Source organism: Centroberyx gerrardi, chromosome 16, assembly GCF_048128805.1.
Source record: "Centroberyx gerrardi isolate f3 chromosome 16, fCenGer3.hap1.cur.20231027, whole genome shotgun sequence".
NCBI lineage: Eukaryota > Metazoa > Chordata > Actinopteri > Beryciformes > Berycidae > Centroberyx > Centroberyx gerrardi.
The window spans coordinates 5,939,670-5,946,503 of record NC_136012.1 but is presented as its reverse complement, the minus strand read 5'-3'; the positions used below and the strand labels follow the sequence as shown (position 1 = coordinate 5,946,503).

The 6,834-nt window shown below is 40.6% G+C and overlaps 1 long non-coding RNA gene across 1 annotated transcript; it reads left to right on the top strand.

Moving 5' to 3' along the window:
• The first annotated feature begins 223 nt into the window (after window positions 1–223).
• LOC139923418 (uncharacterized) lies at window positions 224–1,725 on the top strand. Its single transcript, XR_011785186.1, has 3 exons — window positions 224–280; window positions 777–864; window positions 1,618–1,725. It is a non-coding gene; the product is annotated as an uncharacterized LOC139923418 (long non-coding RNA).
• The last annotated feature ends 5,109 nt before the right edge of the window (window positions 1,726–6,834 follow it).

Here is a 6,834-nt window from a genome sequence, read left to right as displayed (position 1 = left end):
GGCCGGTGAGTGTATATGCCGAATGGAAGACTGGCAGCTAACGATTCAAAAGAGGTATTGTGTCATATTTTATGAGGCATGTAGTTTTGCCTATTAAGAAGGCCACATTAAATTGCCAGATTATTGAATGGAGTTTGGCTTGAGTTTTACCAGGATGAAAGGTGGTGTCTCTAATCATTCAGCCACCAAGTGTCTCAGGTCTCAGTTGTTTCTCTGTCTCTACAGTGCTAAAAAAGGCAAAGGAGCCAAGATGCCTACAGCTCCACCAGATGAGAGTCAGGTCAGTTGGTCACTATAGCAACCTTTTCAGTATTAATTTTGATGGGAGGGGATGTCACTCCCCTTTCTTACAGTTAAATAGCCTCAACCCCCTTCTTCCCCAGTCTAGATTGTAGGAAAAATGTGAGGGGGAAATTTTCATACCCACCACTGTACTTGTTAAAACTGGACAAATCACTCACTGAATGCAGCTGCCATAGGCAAGCACAGAGTAAAGAGGCTGGCATGGTGGGTGTAGGTGTTGGTATGTAGTAGTATAGTATTGTATACAAAATAACTGGAATTCATTTTGCATATCTTTACTAAACACACACTCTATTATACGCTTCATGTCTTTAAAACCAGCTTGAGTGATTATTAAATGGTTTGTGAATGTTATGGAAGGCTGATGCTGCACCATTCACCTTGCTGGCTTCTCCAAATCTGCCATCCACAGACCGCTTTGTGACAGACTGACTGATTGATCTATATTGCTCTATGTTGTGTCCATATCCCAGAAAGCTCCAGTTTTGGACAATTTGGATTCCACCAACCTGTCCTCCATAGAGAGAGCTAGCTTCCTGGAGGCAGTGCAGCAGAATTATGGTGAGACTCTACACAGCAGATCTGTCTCTTTCTTCTCTGTCTTCCAGGTGTCCAGTCTTAAAGTAAATGATCTGAATGTAAGGCCTTCAAAAGTATTAAAATGTCTTAGTTTTTCACCATGTTATACAGGTTTATTTTGTAATTTAGTTTCATTTTGATGCTGTATAAAATTATTCAGTGATATCGGTGAAACAGAGTTCAAGAGTAAGGCAAACGCCATGACTTGTGTATTTTCACCCAAATGGAATGGGATCAGCAGTGATGTCTGACTGTTTCATTTTCTGTATTACTGCCCTTCCAGTTGGTCCCATTAAGTTTGACCCATATTTACTCTTAGATTAATACTGGGCAGGGTTAAAAACTATGCCAAACATGATCTGCTTTAATAAACACAGTTGAACACTATGTCCTTAAACAATACATTTCCTGGTGTCCTTTTTTCTTACAGTGCTCTTTTATAGTTTCAGAACTTTCATTAGTATGTTCAATCAGAAAGCTTGTTTAGCCAGCTTTTTGTCTCATTATTTTGGTTGTTAAATTGGTATTAAATTAAATTCCAGGTAGCATTAAAAAGGTTTTCTTTCTGAAACCTGCAGATATTTTTAGACAGAACTTGAAACTGTTTTAGTACCACTTATATCCATGTTGTAATACTCTGTGGAAAGATGTTGAGGGTTGTATTTCTGTTTTTCTGTCTGTCTCTGTGTCTTGTTATATCTTTCTGACCAGAGAGCTCTCCCTTTGCTTGCCTAGGTAACCCTCTGCACAGTACTGCCATAGAAGAAGACTCGAGCCTCCCAGAGGAGGGAGGGACGGACAGAGGAGGAGGAAAGGGCGCTCCTCAGACGGGGAGGACCACTGCCACGAAACAGCGTGGAGCCGCTGTCCAGAGGAAGGAGAAAGGGAGGGATGGAGGGAACGAGGAGGAGAAGAAGAAAAGTAGAAATATTGGAAGGAAAGCCAGGTAAGGTCAAAGGTCAGAGTTGTTTGTCTACTCCTTGTCTAGTCCAGCGTTTCTCAAAGTGTGTGGGCGCCCCCCTAGGGGTGCACAGAGGCATGACAGGGGGGGGCGCGCGTGACCGGGGGGGGAAATGTAGTGCGGAACTAATGTTTTGACATCGGAGTCTTTTTCATGGCGGAACAATAAACAAACCGCGCTTTCACGTTAGCAATGGTGTTCATTCAGACAGAAGCTTTGTTCGAAACCGTTCCCTATTACAGAAATAGTGCACTATATAGTGTATCCGCCATTTTTTACTAGTGTCCGAATTCTCAACGGTTAATTTGATTCACTAAATAGTCCACTATAAGATACCCACAATGCACTACAAATTGTAGTGGACAGTGTACCAAGGAGGTTCTATATTAACCTAAGTACCCTACAATTTCTCCTGTATACCACAATGCAATGTGATCGTGTCTTACAGAAGAAGAAGAAGAAGAAGCAGCTAGCTAACATGTTAGCTAATAGAAACTGGTCTATTTACCGGTTGACAGCGTTGGCAAATCAACAGAAGACGTATAGAGAGCCTAAGTCCCTCCCCTTCCGGTGGACCACCATGGGACCTTATTTCGGAAAAAATATGTACGGTAGTTGACGGCGAGAGACAAATAATCGTTTGATCCCGTTTGAATTGTGCCATGAATTACACATATGATGTTTTGTCAATTTAAAAGATAATTTTGCAAGTCAAGAAAATCGCAGTTTGTCGTAAAACTGTTGAAGTATAAGACTGTGAAAATACGTAATTAGAAAGACTACACACCCAAAAGTCGCGTAAGTGACATCATAACTTTCTCTCTCCACAAGCTACCCAGAGCCGCTGAAGCTAAGTCCCTCTCAGATAGCAGGAGTATTATACACAACCTGGAAGGTAGACAGTAAGAACGGATTTAAACTGGTTTAGGATAGTTTTAGTACAGTGGGGGCTAACGTTAACGCGATGCCTGTGTGTTTCGTATGTTTCGTTCCATGTTGGTGTTGGTGACGTATATTGTGTGAGACGAGAGATGTAGTTCACTGAGCGGTTTCACACAAAACTAAACGTTACTTTACTGTTTTACGACAAACTGCGACTTTCTTGACTTGCAAAATTATCTTTTAAATTGACAAAACATCATATGTGTAAGTCATGGCACAATTCAAACGGGATCAAACAATTATTTGTCTCTCGCCGTTGACTACCGTACATATTTTTTCCGAAATAAGGGCCCATGGGGGACAGCGGAAGGGGAGGGACTTAGGCTCTCTATTAGACACCTCATTCGAGTTGCCTCCGTTTTGAACCAATAGGAGCAAAACTGCAGGAATCATCGTTACAGGTCAGCTAACTTTATATGAAAGCTTGTGCTAGTCATTAGCTCACAAGCTTGTTTACCAAACCAAAACAGCTTGCTGCCATTAGCAGACAGCACCAAAGTTGACACAACCACACTTGCACATGATTAGAATTTCAACAATTTATTTGTAATTTAATTTTCAAAATCAATACGACCTGAGTCCATTTCAACCTGCTGTCATGATGCTTGGTTTGTTTACGTGATGCTGGGCGCGTCCCGGTGCATCACACGAATATCCAGCGCATTTTTTTTGACGCAATGATATTTACTGTAGTGTCCGAAATTTCGTTTAGTTCACTATATGATAAACACTACATGGGGAATAGTGAGTGAGGGAATGAGTGAACCATTCCAAACGCAGAGAGTCTGTAGGTTTACAGAATGGAGAGATATTTGACAGGGACGAAAATAAAAACAGGCGATGCTTCCGAGACAAACAAGACAAAGTGCGACAGTAATCAACCAAAAACCAAGACAAGAAAATATGACGAAGCCTATCTTGCTCTTTATTGTTATCGTTCTAGCAAAGTGATTGCAAATTTTATTGGATTTTTCTCTATTTTTGAAAAAGCACACAGACTGATGGAGCAATCTACTGACAAATGTCACAAAAAGTGGTTTGATAAAGTTAAAGTGGAAGTTGCTTTTTTTATTTGCACAACATAAATTACTGAAAGAAAGGTGAAAGGAATGTTCATGATCTTGATGTTATTTCAATAAAACTTAAAGTTAAACTTGGCCCATTTTGTCACCATTTTGTTGGGGCGGGAGGCATGAAAATTTGACAGAAAAAGTTTGAGAACCACTGGTCTAGTCGTTCAGGCGGTTGTTCCCATACGAATACAAATTCCCTTTCTGTCTGCTCTGAACAGGCCTGGGAAGACGAGAAAGAAAGAAGCAATTGAGGAGGAAGCAGGCGAGGAAGATGTGGAGGGGGATGAGTCCAGCGAGGTGACAGACAACGGTACAAAGCGTCTGGTTGGGAAGAGGCCCGCCAAGAGGAGGAGTGCTGGACAGAGGTCTGCTGCAAGGTACATAGAAGGTCACATAGAAAGGTCATTTCCTGGTGTAGGGTGGTATTCTGCTTCAGTAGGTGCATGATGGCTGCCATAAGCTAAGATAAGTGTTTTTATTACAAATTATTATGTGTTGAATTAGAAAAGCTGAATGGAAATGGCAAAGACTACTACTACTAATCAATTCTTGAAAGACTTTTTCCATTGTTCTTGATATATTCAAGGCTAATTTATTTGCTTCAGCCCAGCTAATGGAAATGCACTTAGTTGACATTTTATTTTTAATTTTTCCAACATATCAAAAGTTTGAATGGTGAATAGAATAGAATAGAATGGTGAATGTTTTCATGGAAATGAGCCTTGTTTCAGTTCAACACCACCACCACTGGGATGAAGAACTAACTGATGCCTTTGCCATGATAACATTTTAGCTTTCTCAGTCTCAAGCACTGTACCCGTCCTCAATTGCATGGGAACATTATCAAACACACATTCACATGCAGGAATTGTAATATCAATGGGAATCCATGTGCTTTCCGTGCTAGTTCTGAGGCCCCACTCCTCTTATTCTGTCTGTTCTTTTGACTGTCCTGTATCCCTATCTATCTATTGAACTGTCTGTCTACCTGTCTATCAGTCTGTTTATTTATTTGTCTGTCTGTCCTGGCCAGACCTGCGAAGAATGAGGGGCTGAAGAAGGAGAAGAAGAGAAAGAAGAAATCTGGAGAGTCCAGTGGCCCCCAGTCACAGGTATGAAAGTCGAGTGATAATGTGTTTCTCATATCACTGATATGAGCATAGTGTATATGACATTATTGATGCATTCTAATGCTACCAAAATAGTAGTAATAATAATAATAATAATAACATTGTAATATAATGTAATGCATTTACATGGTATGCACCCTAACCCCCTGAGCCACTAGGACGCCCCAATAAAAGGAAATTCATCAGTGAACAGAAGCTAGCAAAATGGAGGCTGCACATAGGCTGGGAAGATGTTGATTTTATTTATTTCTTTTTTTCCTCCTAGGAGGCGTCTGACCCTGATCCCGCCCAGCAGAGCCGTCAGCCAATCCCGTCCTCCGACGAGGTGACGGACGAGGACACGAGCTGGGTAGGGACCGACCTCAGCAGCCTGCGGCCTAGATTTTGTTTTCAGCATTTTATTGACTTTATGTTCATGTCTTCCTTTCACTCGCTCAATCAGGACCCCAGTCGGAAGAGGGCCAGAACGTACAATCTGGATGGAATCAGGAAGTCGTCTTCTGATAGGTCAACAAGCAGGAAGTCATCAGGTAAGAGGAAAGAACAGGAGAGGACGGGCTCTTCTGGCCAAGCTGCAAAGTCATAAATCACTGTAGCTTCCAAAATCTATTATCACAAAATTTTTTTTCCATCCCTGTTTGAAGATAAGATAAAGTCCAAGTTTTTGTGACTTTGCCAACTCATCCTAGAGCCTAAAATACATACAAAACAAAAATGTTTAGCTGCCATTAACTCGGTAGGACTCAAGTGTCTTAAATTATATTATCCAAAGCCAAGGCCTTATGGTTTTGAATGCAGTTCAATAAAGCATTTTGAGTCTTAGAGTTTTAGAAGTAAAAACATGGTGTTTTTCTGGTGAGAAATCAGCCCAGTCACTCAGACCTACAATATATAGTCATTTTCATGTTTATTTTAACTGTGAATTATTGAAATTGGTTGTATATTTCATTTTAACTGGTCTTAAAATGTCTTAAATTTAGCTTGATACAGACAATGAAACCCCACGTTTTCTTCCCAAGCTAGTGGATCTGCAGAGGGAGAAGAGGCCAGTAGGGGTCAGCAGAGGGAGAAGAGACATGGCCGTCGGGGAGGAACAGAGTTAGAGGTGGTGCTGGACGCCTTCCTTGACTTCTGTGACCAGTACAGGTAATTACCTAACTAACTAACTAACTCACTCACCTAAGTCCAAGCTTTCTTGGATTTCCTTGACCAACACAGACTACAAGCTACTCAACAAGATTTCCCAGATTTCTGTCATCTGTAATTTAACTACCAGTACTACTGTGACTATTAAATACAGTACTACTCACCATTAGGGTTGTGTTAGCTTACAGTGCCATACTGAACCAAGTATCACAATACCCTTTCATAGCATGATACCACAATACTGAAAACGACTTAACATTTTTTTTTATAACTTTTTTTTTTTTTTTAAGTTAGAAATTGTGTTGCGTTCTTTGTGTGTGTGTGTGTGTGTGTGTGTGAAGGGAGTCGGTGGAGTCCACAACAGTCAGACAGGCCATTCATTCTCTCTCCTCCTCTGTGGAGGAGCAACTAACCGAAAAGGTCAGACTTTTCCAGTCATGTTGTCTGGTTTCTTTGGTGCAAATGGATTTAAATTAAACATGCTGTTGAATAATTTGCTTTGAATAACAGTAAACATATAGGTTGACACGTTGAGTTTTAGTCTGTTATATTTGTTCACAAGAAAAAAAGTTTCTGCGCTGGTATATTCAGAGGGAGAGAACACCAGCCATGTTAAAATGTTTAATATTATTTAGGAGATAGTAGATCAATATCCTATTTCTATTTAAATGTATATATTCTAATCCTATGGTCCTAATGG